The 19,561-nt window shown below is 38.8% G+C and overlaps 1 protein-coding gene across 3 annotated transcripts in view; it reads left to right on the forward strand.

The window, feature by feature from the left end:
- The first annotated feature begins 4,293 nt into the window (after window positions 1–4,293).
- The window catches only part of Xirp2 (xin actin-binding repeat containing 2), an 80,621-nt gene continuing 65,353 nt past the window's right edge, over window positions 4,294–19,561 (forward strand). For 2 of the 3 annotated variants that reach the window (NM_001024618.2, NM_001083919.1), the window contains exon 1: window positions 4,296–4,448. The gene's annotated coding sequence lies outside the window, so the exon portion shown is untranslated. Of the gene's footprint in view, window positions 4,449–19,561 lie in introns of all 3 variants that reach the window. The other variant, XM_011239520.1, reaches the window with a different exon arrangement.

Genomic DNA, 19,561 nt, shown 5'->3' on the forward strand with positions numbered 1-19,561 from the left:
GAATGGGTAAAGGTAATTACCCAACTTTTAGCCACAATTCATTTTACTAAGCCTTTTTTTCCTGTTCAAAAAATGCCCGAATAGGTCAATATGGCTCCTATGGTGTTCAAAGCAGATTGCTTTGTTGCAACTAGCATTCAAGTATGTTATATATGCTGAGTAATAAATTATGTATTTTAATTATAAAAGTGTTAGATGGACCCCTTTGGTCCAGAGTTTTCAGTTATAGTAACTGAAATATAGTTGACCCAACTATAAAACAGGCACTTCCTGTCTGTATAAGGACCAAGTAGCTTACCTGCTGTCCTGCACAGAGAGCATAGCAATTGCTGGCATACACTAAGCCTTTGCCTCATTTTCTATTAATATAATGAAGATTTTGTTCCTCACAAAGCTTACTACCATGACACATAATAATGTTTGGAACTTTTTTATTTGATTTTCTAAATTTACATTTCAAATGTTATCCTCTTTCCCAACTTTCCCCCCTCCCAGAATCTTCCTACCCCATCTCTCCCCCTGCTTTTATGAGGGTGTTCCTCCACCCACCCACTCACTCACTTCTGCCTCCCAACTCTGGCATTCCTCAACAAGGTCATCCTGTGCTACATATGTGGCTGGAGCCATGGGTCTCTCCATGTGTACTCTCTGGTTGGTTGTTTAGTCCCTGGGAGCTCTGGGGCGAGGTCTGGTTGGTTGATATTGTTCTTCCTATGGAGTTGCAAACCCCTTCAGTTCTTTCAGTCCTTTCTCTAACTGCTCCATTGGCCACCCTATGCTCAGTCCAATGGTTGGCTAAGAGCATCTGCATCTGTCTTTGTCAAGCTCTGACAGAGCCTCTTAGGACACAGGCTCCTGACAGCAAGCAATTCTTGGCATCCACAATAGTGCCTGGGTTTGGTGTCTGTATATGGAATGGATCCCCAGGTGGGGCAGGCTCTGGATGGCCTTTCCTTCAGTCTCTACTCCACACTTTGTCTCTGTATTTCCTCCCTTGAGTATTTTGTTCCTCCTTCTAAGAAAGACTGAAGCATCCATACTTTGATCTTCCTTCTTCTTGAGCTTCATGTGGTCTGTGAATTGTATCTTGGGTATTCCGAGCTTTTGGGAACTTTTAAATTATAGTCAGTATAAATAATGTCTCTGAAAACATGTAACTAAGGAGTCAGCAGAATTAAGATCAATGCCCGTTGTTTTTCGCTTATTATTAACTTTATCTTTGAAAGAGTTACTTAATTTTCCTAATCTTCAGTTTTATTAGAAATAATAGTGTCAATTGCTTGATTTGAGAGCAAGATGAAATAAATGTAAATAACACAAATCAAATCTATAACATAATCCTTTTATATAGTCCAGATGTTATTTTTAAGGGAAAAAATAACAGAAATAAGAACATATATTAAATTTCTTGTACAGTACTTTTAAGAAAGATTTTAGATTCATAAAAAACTGAAGAGAATGGATGAAGTTTTCCATCCACCTCCTCCTACATAGGCCATATCATCACTGTCCTTAAGCAGAGTTGAATCTTTCTTGTGATTTTGATGAATTCACACTGACACACTTAGATGTCATAGGTCTATACATTAATATTCAAATTGTACATTCATTGGAATTGACAAGTGTATAATAACACACAACCCTAGTACAGTGTCATTCAGAAAGAGCTTCTATTTCAGCCTAGTCTCCCTCCATTAACCCTTAAAAACTTTTATTTTTTCATACTTTTGCCTTTTCTAGAATGCACTAACATTGAATCCATATAGTATGCAGATTTTTGCAGTAGATTTACTATTTGATTTTCCTCGATGTCTTTCTGTAGCACTGAATAGCATTCTAATTTCTAACTGTGCAAGATTGTATTGATCAGTGAAGGATAGATAAATTAATTCCAAATTTTGGTAAATACCTTTTTTGTCTACATCTCCTTGCAGACTTCTGGGTAGACGTGTCATTTTAACTTTAAGCTGGGCTATAAGTAAGAATACATGTGGCCTATAAACAACCAAGGATCGTCCTCTCTCATTGGATCAGGAGTGGGTAAAGGGTCCCAGTGCGCTGAATCTTTGTAGACATTTGGTATTTTCATGTACTGTATATATCAGTCATTTTAACAGTTATGCAGTCATAATTCACTCCTGTTACTTGCGTTTTTCTGATGGTAAATGGTGTGAAGTCTCGTCCACATGCTTCTCTGACATCTATAACCACCTCAGGTGATGAATGTTAATTTCCTTGGTTCGTTTTGAATTTTTTTAATTCAATTGTTTTAACCGATGTATATAATAATGAAAGTTCTACATATGAGTGGATATTGTGCAATAGCTCAATACATATATGCATTATAGAGGATTTAAATCAAGCTAAGTATGTTTATTTTAATCATTGTTTTTTTCATAGGTTGTATAAGTATTTAAATCAGAAACATTTTCCCTGAAAAGTCAAAAATAAAATAGAGAGGAGATCATTGTGAATGAAACCAGAGGAATTAAATCAAGAAACTAGTCACTAAAATAAAAAAGAGTTCATTTGAGCAAGAGAGATGACAAATCCTAACATCAGATATTTGAGCAATTTACCTTATTGCAAACAGTATCATTAATATCCAAATAAAATAATAAAAATAATAAAGTTGACCGCATTTATATATTAAGATCAGTCTCATAACTTATGATTTTCGATATACTGTCTCTTATGAACATGGTGCATTAACATGATTTTCTGAGAAATATTATGTTGGAGTAGTAATATTATAAGCACAATTAATTTATTTTCTCATTTAATCTTGGTAACAACCGTATAAAGACTCTGGAACGTACCCTAATTTAATCAAAGATGAATGTATTAGAATGTATATGAATGTTCAACTTGTCCAGGTAACAGAGCACTGTTTGTGTAAACCTGTGCTGAGATCCAACGTGACATGAGCAATGGTGAGGGGATCTTCCAAGTGATAAGAGCATTCTCAATGAAGAAACACACGTCACAGTTGCAGACTGGGTACTTGAGATATAGTTAGTACAAGTGTGGAACTGAAAATTAAAATTTCATTAAATATTAATAATTTAAATTTCTGGTGACCACATGCCTAGCAATGACCATACATACTGGTCAACAAATCTTGAGATAGTTTACACTGGAAAATCTTGTGGAATACTCAGGACCATTGAGTAAAGATTTTTGTAGAGATAAGAAGCTGCAGTATCACTAGTTGCACTACTTTTAATAAAAACCTGTAGATGAAAAAAAAAAACATATATGCTTATATTCATTGATCATAGTATGGTCAATTGTAAGCTCAGTTATGTTTTGCAATTAGCAGTGTAAAAGTAAGATGCTTTCTTCAAGTTGCAGACAATTTCCTTTGTTTGTTTTGGTTTTTTGTGAGTCCAGCTGCATAGGACACACAGGGCACAACTCTGGGAAGTTATAGAAGAGTTGAAAGGTTGGTGAGCAGGATTCTTCATTCTAACGCATTCTAAAGAATGTGGCATTATGAAGCTGAAGGGTAATATCAGCTAACTTCCGTCTCCATTTGGGCTAGCAGAGTCTACTGAGAAAGTACAGTGGCAATGGTATGTAATAGAATTCTCTCAAGAGCACATAAGATGAATCTTTCCCTGCCTGATCTATCTTGCCCTTTCCTACTAAACACTACAGTATGAGTGCTTTATGAGGGAAGACTTGAAAAGCAAACATTGCTTTACACACCGAGAATATGAAAATTGTAAATTAAAAAAAAATCTATGATGATCCCAGGGTGATCCTCCAATATTTCAGTCTGTAGAATCTGAGATAGGAGGATCCAGCCCATTGCACATAGGAAACACCTACTTCCTATAGAAAAGAAAAGAAAACAAGAATCAAAGTTCCCTTCTGAAGATTTCAAGTTAATTATCACTATCCCAAACAGAATAAATAAGATCAACTTTTTGTGTGCTTTGTTTTCAAATCCTTTACTCTTAAGTGAGTAAAGGTATCTTTTAAAAGCAAGCAATTGAAGTCCTTTAATAACCCCACTTTATTCATTATTTATTTCTCAGAATATGTTGAGAAGTTCAGACTTTGGTGTGATAGTGGCTATGGAAGGGAGTTTGAGTGACTGCACATGTGTCAGAGCCATGCATACATTTCTCAGGAGAGTACTAAGCAGTATGACCTCAGAGACTCACTTCTGAAAGGAGTGGTTGACTCAAGCCCCACCTAGACAGAGCTCAGTTCCTAAAAATAGGTGCTAGGTTGCATCCTTTGGACACAGGGCTAAAATAAATTCAGCAGCCCTGCCTGCTTGCCTCATAGACTCTTCGGTGGAGCTGGTCTCCACTCTGCTGGTTGCTTTCAGGGGACTGGGAAATTTGCTGTGTGTCAAACAGGGAGGAGCCTTTCAAGTGAAGAGTTGCAAATCCATAGAGCATTTCTACGGAGCTAGGGTCAATTCTGGTACAAAGGTATGTGTAATAGAGTCCCGTGTGTGCCAAGGTTATAAAATGTTCGACTCTTACTGAAAGAGCAGTGAAGACTGAAAGTCAAATGTCATTATATAAAAGAAAATTGATCAAGTTGGATTTGTTCTTAGAATTGTGCTTAGCACTGTTGGATATGAAATTTAGAACCTCATGTGTTAATCTCTCTCCAATAAATTATTTTAATGTTTAATCTTAAAGAATAATGAGCTTAATAACCAGTCACAACTTAAAAGTTATCCTACAATTTACAGCCAGAAGGGAAACTGAAAAATGCTTTGTCTCTCATGTGCGCAGAGAGAAAAATATACAGATTAAGAAATGCGAATGATATTTCATGAAGCTTGATGAGGAAAAAGGGGAGCCTGAAACGTTTTCAAATGTTTCAGCACACTCTGAGAAATGCAGGAAAGTTATTGCTTCTCAGTCATAGTTTGATTTTTGTAGATCTTGCTCTAGCTGCGGGCTTATGTCCTCTGGGAGTCTTACTGAAGTTAAGGATTAAAGAATCAGGTTCTTCCATGTTTTTCAGAATTAAGGAAAGCACTTCCAGTTGGATCTGCCAGCCCTAATTACGGTAACTGCAAACTCAGAGTATACTGAGATAGTGCTTTGAGGGTATCATGCCCTATATACACTTTCAAATGTATTTTTTTTTTCTGTCTTCAATTGCCCATGAACATGTTAATTTGGTCCTGTTGTGCTGTGTTTGGATGCTAAGAGACTGAAGTGATTTGGGAGTGACAGTCTAAGAGATTCTCCTAAGACATGGTGGGAAAGCAAGGACTCTCTAAGGTTGCATAATGCTGGGTTTAAATTTAGCCAGCTGGTGTTGAACTGAAAGATATTTTATTTTTACCAGAGCTCAATTTGGTCACTGACGGAGCTGTTGGTTGTTTGACACATTTTAAAATTTTGTGTTAAGGTGTCAAAAGACAAGTTAAATATTTACTTCAACTGTATTCAGAGTTATGGATTATTTTTTAATGAAAGGATACCTGTTGATAGTTTTAGACAATATAAAAGGGAATGGAAAATGTTGGGGCAGAAATCAGAAATTCTGCATTGTATGTTTAAATATCTCTCTGCTTCTTCGCTTGATATTTGAGTATTTTCCCTTCTTGGTATCCACGCATCAGCTAAGAACTAGATCCGTTTTTAAATATCACTCAGAGCTTCGCATGGCTGCAATGTGGCAAACTGCCCGCTGCCTGGAGGGAAGACACAGTCTGGCTTTTAGTTGGAACGGGGTTTCTTTCATCCAGGAGTGGGCGGGCGTCTTTTAGGTGTAGCTTCCTCAAGTTTCTGAAAAACGAAAGTCGACATTCTCTAATGATCACGGGAGCCATAGCTTCAGAAAAGGTCCCCGAAAAAATGTCAGCACAGGTGCCTGCTGTCTCCTGTGATTACAGAGAACAGGAAAGCTGCCTTCATGCAGGTCTGCTTTTTCAGAGAAAGTCCAACTTCAGAGATAATTCGCTGCTATTTACAAAAGTTCTGTCCCTGCTGTTTATTCCATTCCAGATTTCCAACTCTTACTTTGGATTTGCCAAATTTGAAAAAAATTAAAAACTTCGATGTAGCAACTTTGTTTTTTACCTAGTTGAAAACTGTTAAGCTCAATGGAAGAATTTCAAGTTTGAGTTTGTTGTTCTCCTCCCTCCCACTTGGGTGCTCTCTCTCTCTCTCTCTCTCCCTCTCTCTCTCTCTCTCTCTCTCTCTCTCTCTCTCTCTCTCTCTCTCTCTCTCTCACACACACACACACACACACACACACACACACACACAGACTCATCAGTTTATGTATTAAAGGAGTCCACTGATAAGGTCTGTTTGATAGCAGGGAGTCTATAATTTACAAGGCAGGGTTGACAATAAGAAAATGGCAATATAGTTCTAAGACTTTTTGATTAACAATCTGTGTGAGATAGGGTTTAATATAATTACCATGTCCTTTTTTTATTTGCATCTCATCCAGACTTTTGAAAATATCCAAGTTACCCTTTGAAACTTAATTAAGTTGTAATTTGCTTTTTTTTTTCTCATTTCCTTAAAAGAAATTGGTTCATTCAACTGATGCACTCATCCTGTGCTGAGTGTTGACAAGCTTCACCCTTTTCAGATCCAAGGCAGCCTTGTCTAGAACACTGATCTATTCCACGTGAATACATGTCCATATATGGTTGCATTGGGTGTTTCCATTTCCATTTCCTGATACTACTTACAGAACATACATTGCAACCTTTCCAATTACAGACAGTTCTTCTATTTCCCTAACTCCACTGAGCAGCCCACAGACTCGATCCAATTCTGGCACTACTGCTTCACTTTAGCAAGTTCGCCAGAATATACAGACTGGATCAGAGTAATCTGCCTAGGATAGCAGCTGGAATTGAGAGCCCAGCCTTCTGGCCCTTTCTCCTAACAAAACTAGACCTTCCTCCCGTCTGATAATTAATGAAAATGCCTCAAAACACTCTGCTTACCATCATAGTTATGTTGTGAAGGATACAATTACTCTAATATAGAGATGTCCATGGCAAAGCACTGGGGGAAAGGTGGGGTCATAGTTCCTTACCCAGGCCACTCCTGAAAGTAAGGGATCTCTGGAGCAAACAGGTTTATTGAAATGGGAATAGTGTTAGTCTGAGAAGGCCCATGCTCAGGGACAAATTCTATATCCACCAGCTTCAAGGGTAGGTAGAAAGTCTGTGGAAGCTAAAGACTTTCAAGCAAAATATGGAAAAAGGGAATTTATGTGTATTTCTACTCAGCCTACACTGGTATTAGTTATTGGAGGAAGTTTTGAGATAGGACAGGCCACAAAAAGAAGTATCTATTTATTCTGAAAGGCTGGAGTACTAAATAGCTAGAATGGGCTTCTAAAAGGTAACCACTTGGGATTTGGAATCAGGCTATTATTATTATTATTATTATTATTATTATTATTATTATATTAAAATATAAAACTATATATTAGCATGATTATTGAAATTTAACATAAACATTAAATATGTTATGCTTTCAATAAATCATATATTAAATATATATGGGGATATGGAATATATTTCATTGATAGATAACAGATAGAGATAGAGAGAGATGGATAGATAGATAGATAGATAGACAGACTCACTTTTGTTTCTTTTCATACTGTGTTTCTTTTTTTTTTTTTTTTTTTTCCATTTTTTATTAGGTATTTAGCTCATTTACATTTCCAATGCTATACCAAAAGTCCCCCTTACCCACCCACCCCCACTCCCCTACCCACCCACTCCCCCCCTTTGGCCCTGGCGTTCCCCTGTACCGGGGCACACAAAGTCTGCGTGTCCAATGGGCCTCTCTTTCCAGTGATGGCCGACTAGGCCATCTTTTGATACATATGCAGCTAGAGTCAAGAGCTCAGGGGTACTGGTTAGTTCATAATGTTGTTCCACCTATAGGGTTGCAGATCCCTTTAGCTCCTTGGATACTTTCTCTAGCTCCTCCATTGGGAGCCCTGTGATCCATCCATTAGCTGACTGTGAGCATCCACTTCTGTGTTTGCTAGGCCCCGGCATAGTCTCACAAGAGACAGCTACATCTGGGTCCTTTCGATAAAATCTTGCTAGTATATGCAATGGTGTCAGCGTTTGGATGCTGATTATGGGGTGGATCCCTGGATATGGCAGTCTCTACATGGTCCATCCTTTCATCTCAGCTCCAAACTTTGTTTCTGTAACTCCTTCCATGGGTGTTTTGTTCCCACTTCTAAGGAGGGGCATAGTGTCCACACTTCAGTCTTCATTTTTCTTGAGTTTCATGTGTTTAGGAAATTGTATCTTATATTGTGGGTATCCTAGGTTTTGGGCTAGTATCCACTTATCAGTGAGTACATATTGTGTGAGTTCCTTTGTGATTGTGTTACCTCACTCAGGATGATGCTCTCCAGGTCCATCCATTTGGCTAGGAATTTCATAAATTCATTCTTTTTAATAGCTGAGTAGTACTCCATTGTGTAGATGTACCACATTTTCTGTATCCATTCCTCTGTTGAGGGGCATCTGGGTTCTTTCCAGTTTCTGGCTATTATAAATAAGGCTGCTATGAACATAGTGGAGCATGTGTCCTTCTTACCAGTTGGGGCTTCTTCTGGATATATGCCCAGGAGAGGTATTGCTGGATCCTCCGGTAGTACTATGTCCAATTTTCTGAGGAACCGCCAGACTGATTTCCAGAGTGGTTGTACAAGCCTGCAATCCCACCAACAATGGAGGAGTGTTCCTCTTTCTCCACATCCTCGCCAGCATCTGCTGTCACCTGAATTTTTGATCTTAGCCATTCTCACTGGTGTGAGGTGGAATCTCAGGGTTGTTTTGATTTGCATTTCCCTGATGATTAAGGATGTTGAACATTTTTTCAGGTGCTTCTCTGCCATTCGGTATTCCTCAGGTGAGAATTCTTTGTTCAGTTCTGAGCCCCATTTTTTAAGGGGGTTATTTGATTTTCTGAGGTCCACCTTCTTGAGTTCTTTATATATGTTGGATATTAGTCCCCTATCTGATTTAGGATAGGTAAAGATCCTTTCCCAGTCTGTTGGTGGTCTTTTTGTCTTATAGACAGTGTCTTTTGCCTTGCAGAAACTTTGGAGTTTCATTAGGTCCCATTTGTCAATTCTCGATCTTACAGCACAAGCCATTGCTGTTCTGTTCAGGAATTTTTCCCCTGTGCCCATATCTTCAAGGCTTTTCCCCACTTTCTCCTCTATAAGTTTCAGTGTCTCTGGTTTTATGTGAAGTTCCTTGATCCACTTAGATTTGACCTTAGTACAAGGAGATAAGTATGGATCGATTCGCATTCTTCTACATGATAACAACCAGTTGTGCCAGCACCAATTGTTGAAAATGCTGTCTTTCTTCCACTGGATGGTTTTGGCTCCCTTGTCGAAGATCAAGTGACCATAGGTGTGTGGGTTCATTTCTGGGTCTTCAATTCTATTCCATTGGTCCACTTGTCTGTCTCTATACCAGTACCATGCAGTTTTTATCACAATTGCTCTGTAGTAAAGCTTTAGGTCAGGCATGGTGATTCCACCAGAGGTTCTTTTATCCTTGAGAAGAGTTTTTGCTATCCTCGGTTTTTTGTTATTCCAGATGAATTTGCAAATTGCTCCTTCTAATTCGTTGAAGAATTGAGTTGGAATTTTAATGGGGATTGCATTGAATCTGTAGATTGCTTTTGGCAAGATAGCCATTTTTACAATGTTGGTCCTGCCAATCCATGAGCATGGGAGATCTTTCCATCTTCTGAGATCTTCTTTAATTTCTTTCTTCAGGGACTTGAAGTTTTTATCATACAGATCTTTCACTTCCTTCGTTAGAGTCACGCTGAGATATTTTATATTATTTGTGGCTATTGAGAAGGGTGTTGTTCATACTGTGTTTCATGTCTCTGCTAAAATTAAAACAAATTATCTAAAAGGGAACATGATCACACATGCTGTAAACACTCAAAAAGTAGCAGTTACCTTATGCTTGGGTTTTACCCAGTGTTTGTGTGTCTTCTCTGTAAGATGAGATCTGCTCCCTCACCATGGCTGGTTTGTCTTTGCAAACATGCCATTTCTCATTGCTCTTTTTGGCAAGCTCTCAAGTCCATCTTTTCCTTTCATGTTTTTCTAATTAGACAAAATATTTCTGCATTGCCTGGATGTGTCTGATTGCTGAAAAGTATATAATTTCCAGAGTGCTTCAGGTATGCATATCATAGAAAATAAGCACAACATGAAAATTTACTGTGGGGACCTTTTACTCTTTTGGGAAGATCCAATGATATCTTTCCCCATGTTGGAATACATTGTCATAGATGGTCTTACATGGTAATTACTAGATTTAATAATTATGTCACAAGTTCAGTATGTTTTAAGACATGGATTAATATTATAGCTTCCAACCACATGTTTGGTGTTTGTCAGAGTTCAGTAATTATACAGCAGGGGACTGCCAGGTTTGGGGTTAATCAGAGAAGATGTACCTAACCCGCAAGATTCTAACTGTGTTGAACTTAGTCCCAGGTAGACTTCATATTTTCAAGTACCTAGGGTTTGACTGGACAGACTCATGATTGAAGAACTTAATGCATTATAACTTCAACAGCAGCAGATTTGGGTTTTGCTTCTTTTAAGTCAACACCGACATAAGAATTCATATTTATGCTAACTACCCAGATAATTAAAAGCATATGAACAACCAACTACATCATTAAATGTGTCAGGAAAGCAATGAAAAATGTTTTTGTAAAGTGAAAGCTCCCCTAATGTTTGTGTTCGGTATTTTTTTGAAGTTATGCATGTCTCTCAGACTGCTCTAGTGAAGTGAGTCTATTCCCAGAAATGGAGAGATGATAGTGAGTTCCTTCACATTCATAAACGTTCTCAATTGTATCTGCAAACTTCTCCTAGATCTGTTTCCTAGCTTTGCGTCTGCTTCTGCTGCATACAGAGGCATGCCCCTGCATACTTCTGAGGGCAAAGGGTAGAAGGTGGGTGTTTCTCTGCTAGGCAAGATCCAGCAGGAATCACCATTGGAAAGCAAGCAGTGCAGCAGATGATAACGGCAAGCTACCAGCAAGTCAGTGGGTAGAACTTTCTCTGAGCTGCTCCTTCCCAAGGTGCTCATTTAAAATGCAGTACTCCATGAGAGCCATGACTTATTTAGTAGGTGACAGCCACTGTGTCCTGTAGGAATGCAGGACATTTATTTTTAGGGATGGAGTTGTGTGAGCATGTCTGCTTTCACCCACTGACTCATTCTGGAGCCGATATATTCTCAAGATTCATCATTGCTGTATGTCCACATTTTTCTATATTTTTGATATTCTTGATCAAAAATAATTTAGCTCTTCAAAGAACTATGGGTAGTGCTCAAATAATAGCCATCATCTATAATAATAATAAGAATAATGATAATGATAATAATCTTGTTATTTTGGTGTAATAATAAGAGAGCCTGACTAACATTCATGTAAATATTTATGTTAAGACTTAAATACTAATGATAGCAAAACAATTCCTACAGTGTTATTCTTCTCAAGGTATATATGAAAAGGAATTCCAGATTAGGTATATAAAATTGCATTTATGAATAAAATCTTAGCATTTTTGTCATGTGAAGTTAGAAAATGTAGGAGTTGGAAAATGTTTGTAAATGATGTGCTAATCTCTCTCTCTCTCCTCTCTCCCCCCTTCCTCTTTCTTTCAACCTAATCTCTCACCATTGCTTTTCAAAATACATATTTATGAAAGATCTCTGAAATATGTTCCTTCATTCTAGAATTCTGACCACTCTTGATGTGTGTAAAGTTCCTTCAGTTGACCAGAGTCACATAAGCTTTTTGACTAGAGCTATGTGAAGTCCATATCACATGGCTCTGGAGGTAAGAAATGCTAATGGGCTTACTGTCCCAGGTCAAACATGAACCAGCTCCATGGGTTACACATCTGCTCCTTACCTTTAAAAACTATTGATATGGACCCAGTGAGCAGCTCTAGCCATTACCTAGTGAAAATTAGATGCTGACAGAGTTTTTCTCACAGCATTGCTCTGAGGTTAGATACACCCATATTTGTAAGATAGCCACATTTGTAACCGCCACATGTTAAGTACTGCATAAGAATTGCTCTTTCATATCAAGATTAGTGTTTAATGGTGATATTATTGTAACATAGTAATTACTTGCAAGTATGCTCCCAGGGAGCGAGGTAAGAATATCAACGTTGTAGGTGTCTCTGTATGTTTAACTTTCAAAATAGCAATGTTCCAGGAACCTGTTTCTGAGAGAGAATTATCTATCTGATTGAATACGTTGTTCTGTTGTTAACACCATCCTCGCCTTTCACAGACACACTCTTCAGTTCAAATTAAATTTCTGTGCTCTCTGGAGTTGCAGGAAGCTATTAAGTGCCTTCTTTCCATTGTAATTATCCCAGCACTTTAAAGGAAAAAAACCTTTGTTATTCTTGGTGTCAGTATCATATTACTACAAGGAACTAAACTCTTCACCAACCTTAGCCCCAATGACTCCAATCTTTCCTCTGGAGGAACCAAGGTCTTAGTGTTCTATCACTGTGAAGACACACCATGACCACCACAACTCCTGTAAAGGAAAACATTTAACTGGGGCTGGCTTACAGTTTCAGAGGCTTGGTCCATTATCATCATGGCGGGAAGTTAGAGCAGCATGCAGGCAGACATGGCACTGTAGAAGTTACTGAGAGTTCTACATCTGGATCTATGGGCAGCAGGAAGAGAAAAACTCTGGGCTAGGCTTGGGCTTTTGAAAATCTAAAAGACCACCTCCAGTGAATACTTCCTCTACAAGGCCACACCTCCTAATCCTTGCAAATAGTTCCACTTCCCCGTGACAAAACAGTCAAATTTATAAGCCTATGAGAACCAGTCTCATTCAGACCACCACAACCACCCACAGCCACAAGGACCTTGTCAACACGATGACCTAGTTGTTGCGCTGCAAACATGTTCTGAGAACATAATTTCAATCTTATGACACCTTCTACTCTTCAAACACAATGGTAACTGATAGCAACCCTCAGGACGTGCTACTACCCTCAGCCTGCACTCCCAGTGTACCTCCTGTCATTTTGCTGGCCCTGTTTCTCTGTCTCAGATTTACTCACATTAAGGATCTAAGGAAAGATAGAAGGACATCTCACTCAGGAATGAGGAACTAATATACAAAGATGGAGACCAGATCACTTGCTTTCAAACTAGGCAAGTCAGATCCAGTCAACTAGCTAAGAGAAACAAAAAGACAATGAACTCAGGAAATGATGCAAGGCATCAGATGTGAGGCAAGAAAATCAAGAAGAGTAAAATGGATAAAGAGGGAGGAAACAAATGGGGCCTGGGAGGGTTGCCCACATCTATTAGAAGGCTGAGCTGAGGTGGAAACTTAAGGCTTCTTTGGAAAGCTAGTTGTGTCAGATGGTGTTTGCTGGGGCAAACACATGAAGTAGTGTTTTCCTGAAGCAGACATGAGTAAAGGGGTATTTTTCTGAAGCAGACACATAAAGAAATGTTTCACTCAAGCAGACACAGGAAAGGGGATGTTTCACTAAGGCAGACTCATGAAGGAAACGGGTGAAAGGATGCTTCACTAGAGCAAGCACATGAAAGGATGTGTAATGAAGGGTTTCTCCCTAATGGCATGCACGTATTGATTTGCTTCACATACATAGTTGAGCTCCATTTTTCATGACTCCATAGAAAGAAACACCAAAATCCTCTGGTAGTGTGCTGGTGGCTTCTTGCCACTTTCATGGACTTAGGAAGATTGACAGAGTGATGTCAGCTGATACAGACTCTTGTGGAATTTTGCTAAACCAGACTCACATGCTGAGGGAAGACACTCGGTGAGACAAGGCCTCGTGGAGGACACACGATGTTAGGAGAGAGTATAAATAGGTGCCAACAGACTGTGAGAGGGACTGGTAGAGCTATCTGTGCAGTGCTCCTTGGTCTCTCCTTTTCCCTGATCTTCAAGTCCTTGAGAGAGGCACAGCAGGGAACTGATATCCTGATATCTCTGGTGGTCCAAATCCTTCCCAGGGACTCACGCTGATCTGGCTGAGACCTGGCTGTTCCTGCTGGGTCTTGTCACTGCAGCTGCTATCCCAACACTACTGAACTAGACTGCTGGTATATCCATGAAGTGTTTTCTAGTGGATTGATTGAGGTGCTCCTGCTGACCCATGCTGATTTTCTGACAAAGCAGATGAGATTTGCTCCAAAGAACCGTTTCTAAACAGGCCCACTTCCCCTGTATCAAAACAACCTTTCTTTTCCACTACCTCTGGTGGGTGCTGGACTAAAAGGGAAGTTAAAGCATTTAAGAACCATCATGAAAAGTAGCCTTTGGAAAAAAAATTAAAGCTACACTGAGGCAAGAAAACCATCAAATGTTCAGGGCCTGTGTGAATTACAAAGAGAACTCCATGCCAACCTCTGTACAAATTCAGACATGGGGGAAGTTTCCCAGGGGAGGTTAGACAGAGAGGGTTGGGACTGGATTTGATGGAGATACATTGAATATGCATATGAAATTTTCAATTAAAAACAACTAAAATTAGAGAAACAACCATAAAGAAGAATTAGGAGGCCAAGAAAGGATGGATGCTCAGATCAATGCTTTAATGGCATGTACTTCTTAATAAAAGGCCAAGATCAATTCAAGAGTCTCGGAAGTACCCTGCTTTTAATTTCAGAAGTAGTTGTCAGTGCTTCAAGTAGCCATGATAGACCTAGTCCCCATTCACCCAACATGGGTTGTCAGCTGTCACAACTACCATCCCATGCATACCTGTCATCCCAAAAGCATAATATCATCTACTCACTGAAACCATGTTCAACTACATCCTGTCAACATTTCCTGAGTACCTGTCCATTCCCAAGCTCATATGTGTGCATATGTGTGTGCGTGTGAGGGCCTTTAACTTTAAATAAAAGGCCCCATGCCTATATGTATGCTGATTAAACAACAATAATTTTACTCAGGTTTTCTTGAATTCTTGCTATATTTAGCATTATTTCTGACAATTCCAAAAGTGGAAACCTGAAAAATAAACTTGTTTGAAAAAAACAAAACAAACAAACAAACAAAAAAAACAAAAAAAGCAAGCCCTACTGGCTTTTTAAAGTTTTGGTAACATAGAAGAATTAAAGTATCAGTTAATTTTAATTGATGGGATAAAACAGCATGACCAAGGGCAACTTATAGAAAAACAGAAGTCTATTTGGAGCTTATGGTTACAGTGACTTAGAGTCCACGTCTGGAGCAGCAGCTAGGAACTCCCTCTCTAAACAATAAGAGGAAGCAGAGAGAACTAGCAGAAAATGATGTAAGCCCTTTGTAACCACAAAGCTGCCTACAGCCATGTACCTCTTCCAACCAAGCCATGCATTCTAATCCTCTTTCAAATATCCACTTACAGAATAAGTATTCAGACACTCATACTTACAAAAGACATCTTATCCGAGCCACCACAATATATGAATACTAATGCTGTATTTTAGGAGTAACAGGCAAAATAGACTTAATGAAAATGATATCTAAGAAAGAATGAAGCTCTGTAGATTACTCATAGTTGGGAGCCATGCCTGTGTGTGTGATGTGTGTGTGATGTGTGTGTGTGTGTGTGTGTGTGTGTGTGTGTGTGTGTGTGTTTAGATACTAGTGTAATTGTTTTATTTGTGTTCAGTATAAGCATCTCAACAACTACATGCTCAAACCTAAAATGTTATAGAATTTGGTGTATATATAGTATAATATAATCTGATGTTTTTGATTTCTCCTGTGATCCTTTCTCTTAGGCAGTCAAGTCCATGGGGTTTATCATGTGGTATTCATACCTTGCACTGATATTGAGTGTGATTTAAGGGTTTGTTCCTGATTTTCTTTACTTAGTCTAAAGTTGTGGAGTCCTCCGTGTCTGCTCCACCACGGGGCTTGGCTTCTCGTGGAGGCAGAATGCAAGAAGTGACTACACTTACTTGCTGGGTGAGTGCAGTTCTGTAGGGAAGGCCCAGGACCCTGTTCTGGGGGTGGGGAAGCACAGTCTGAGGCTCTTGGACACCCAGGCACCATTGAGTGTTGCAGAAGAGCTGAGAATGGAGTGGGGACCCACGGGCTGGATCTGGTCTAGGGCTGGGGGCAGGGGAAAGAGAGGAGTTCACGGCAGTGGGCTTGGGCTTGGGTTTTGCAGGCAGGCTTGGTGGCAGTCATGGCTGAGAGCACAGATGAGCCTTCTATGGGAGATTAGACGATGGCTCTATAAGCAAAGACCTTCTCGGTGCCCCCCCCCCCCCCAATGGCAGATCCTGGTGAAAAGAGACAGTCTATTGTTTTAAGGCATTTATTGTCATGGCGGAAAGTGGATGAGTAAAGCCATACCCCTCTTCTCAGGACGGGCCTGAGGTTAAATACCTTTTGTAGGGAGGAGTGTCTGGGAAGGAAAACTTATTGGCTAAGTCCTCCAGGCCTTTCGGTACCTCATTAAAGTAGAGATCCTTCTTGAGCTTTCATGACCACAGGTTACATCCTCTACATGTGGAGGGGATTCGGGCATCGCCCTTATGTGACTGATGGCCCCAAATCTATGGGGGGCTATGGCTAGTGACAGGGGCTGGTACCAGGGAACAGGCAAGGCCCCTACTGTCCCTTCAGGGTTTCCAGCATTTCTAGCCTTAGCTCAACTGGGAACCAGGCTATCTTTCACAGTGCCACAACTTAGAAAGCATGCAATTGAAGTGTATCCTGGGACAGTCCTCAAACCCCAAACTCACAGAACAAGGAGAGCGCTGCTTCTGAGCCCGAGGTCCTCCAAGGAAAGATGGGTGTAAGCCTAGGAGAGCATGCACAGGCATACATTCTTGTTTGGCATCTCCTCTCAGTATTTAACTCCCTGGACTACAGAGCTGAGCATGGTGAGGAAGACATGGATGTCTTTGAAACTTTCAATTAGCAACATGTTTCTAACAGCACTCTGTGGCTATATAAGAACATGAAAAAAACCTGGCAAGGCTTAAGTTTGGCAGAAAGCCCAACATTTTCTGGGTTTAGTTTCCCAGAAAACATTTTTTTTCAGTTTTAATTTTCACCTGTTCATATGGTGTACACACTTCCCTCTTACGAGGGCATGCCAAATCTTGGTTGATAAGTTGGATTTTATTGTGGGAGACTCACGTTTTCACAAGCTTGATATTTATTTTTATTCTCCTCGAAAATCTTTACTTTTCACTTTCACATAAACTTTCCTGGTTTTCTTAATAATGCCCATTGCAGGATTTAAGACTTACTTTCTGTGACAAACAAAGCAAAGCAAAAACCAAACAAAACAAAGCAAAACAAAAAAACAGAAAAGAAGCAATGAAAGCCATTGAACTGTAGGCGTTGGATTTTGTAATGTTATTTTGAGGTAATTTAGGGTATCCACTGTACGCGTCACAAAACATTTTAAATTGTTGTAAACTTGCTACTTTAACCTGAAATATCAGTTTACTCCTAGGGGAGAATTTTAGTTTCACGTAATATTAAGAATTTAATAACCCACTCTTCAAAATTGTTCGGCTAACTTTGCCACTCACTGTTACAAAAAAAAAAAAAAAAAAAAAAAAAAAAAAAAAACCACCTGCTTCTGCTCTATGCTCACAGAAAGACTTGGAAGGAGCATTTCTGGTCACTAGCCAGCCACTATAGTTAAAAATAAGTGCCATTTTTAAAGCAGATGAAATTGAGATTATCGATAAGAAATCATGGTAGAGATGATTACCCTACATATCAGTAATTTATGACATAGGTGATATTGGGTTGGCAATCAGTTAAAAGATACAGTTAGAATTAAGTATCTTAAACATTAAAAATAACTTTGAAAAAGAAAACAAAACAGAGGCTTAGCTTTATAGAATAAGCTTCCCTTTGGGGGCACTGCCCTAATGCGGTGGAAAAGCAAACCAAGCTGAGACCCATGCAAAGTTTTTGGTCTTTAATCAATACATATTAGTCAAAATATACAAAGCTGTAAGCATATGAAGACTTTACATGGGAATGTATGAAGTCCAATACATGATAACTTTTGCTGCTTCTTATACTTCATCCTTCACTTCTCCTTTCTTCCTTTCTCTTCTATTGCACGCGTGTCCAGAATCCAGAAATCTTTAACTTGAATGTGTTAATTAAATAAGGTGTTCACGAGTGGAGCTGTCTGAATACAATAGGCATGGCAGAGAGCAGGTTTCAATTAGATAGTATCTAAAGACTAACTTGGATACGTTTTTCCTGTAAAGACACGGGTGAATGAAGCCCAAATTAAAAAAAAAAAAAAAAAGAGTCCCCCCCCCATGTTAATGCCTACTTTAAGGATTAGGCTTTGAAGCTGAATAAGAAGAAAACACAAATGCGGTAGTTTTAATGATGTAGGTATCTATAAATTAAAGGCAGGTGAGAATTGGTAACTTTGTATTCCATGTGTATCCTAAGCAGGTGAGACTATCAACTCATTTCCACTCGTTAGACTGTGGCTAATACCACTGTAGCATTAGGGATCTGACATAATAGATTTCTGTTGAAATTACAAACACAATTGGCTGTAAAGGTTATTTAGGTCAAGTTAAGTGTGTGGGGAGATTTATCCTGCACCTGATTAATTAGAAGTTGATACTTGGGAGTTATTGTAACTTTATCTTCAATTTGATACATAGTAACAAAGGAAATAGCAATTTTGTTTTTCCAATTAAGTGTCACAGTGTATATCAATTACAATCTAGGGCAGGCCTGGTAGCCAGCAGGAGTTGATAGAAAATGACTCAATGGTATGTTTGTGAACATTTAGGGGTTTGTGGTTTTTGTTTTTGTTTGGGTTTGGGTTTTAATTTTGGTTTTTAAGTTGGTTTTGCTTCATTAGGTATGGTGGTGTGTGTGTGTGTGTGTGTGTGTGTGTGTGTGTGTGTGTGTGTCACAGGACTTTTATCTGTTTATTTGGTTATTCTTTTTTTAAATTTGTGGATATGTGGGGTTTATGTTTTCTATTTTGTTCTAGTTTGGCTTTGTTTTTTGAATTTTTTCTTTTTTTAACAGAAAAAGAGAGAAAGAATATAAAATTGTATGGGTAGGGAAGTAAGATCTGGGAAGAGTTGGCAAAGGGGTAAACGCTATCAAATTATATTTTATAAATTTTTAATTAAAATTAAATAAATTATTATTTCTTTAATTTATAAACATTTTTGCTTTGAGTTTTTTTTTTTTAATCTAGGCTTTATTTTACACATATTGTCTCTTTCTCCAAATGGGGACAATGATAAGAATGCAATCTTGACGATGCACACACTGGAACAGGATGCCAATTACCTCTTATCATGTTATAACAACCCACAGCTCTTAAGCAAAGTAATACCCCACAAGGGATTCTGTATAGTTCTGCTTTCCATTAGTAGATCTATCATCCTATCTGAGGAGCTAATATAATAGCCATACTGTGTCGGATGTGTTCAATGGTTTGTGTAGAGTTTTCTTGAGCACATTAGTGCTTTAAAAGAGTGAAATGACTT

This window comes from Mus musculus, chromosome 2, assembly GCF_000001635.26.
Source record: "Mus musculus strain C57BL/6J chromosome 2, GRCm38.p6 C57BL/6J".
Classification (NCBI taxonomy): domain Eukaryota; kingdom Metazoa; phylum Chordata; class Mammalia; order Rodentia; family Muridae; genus Mus; species Mus musculus.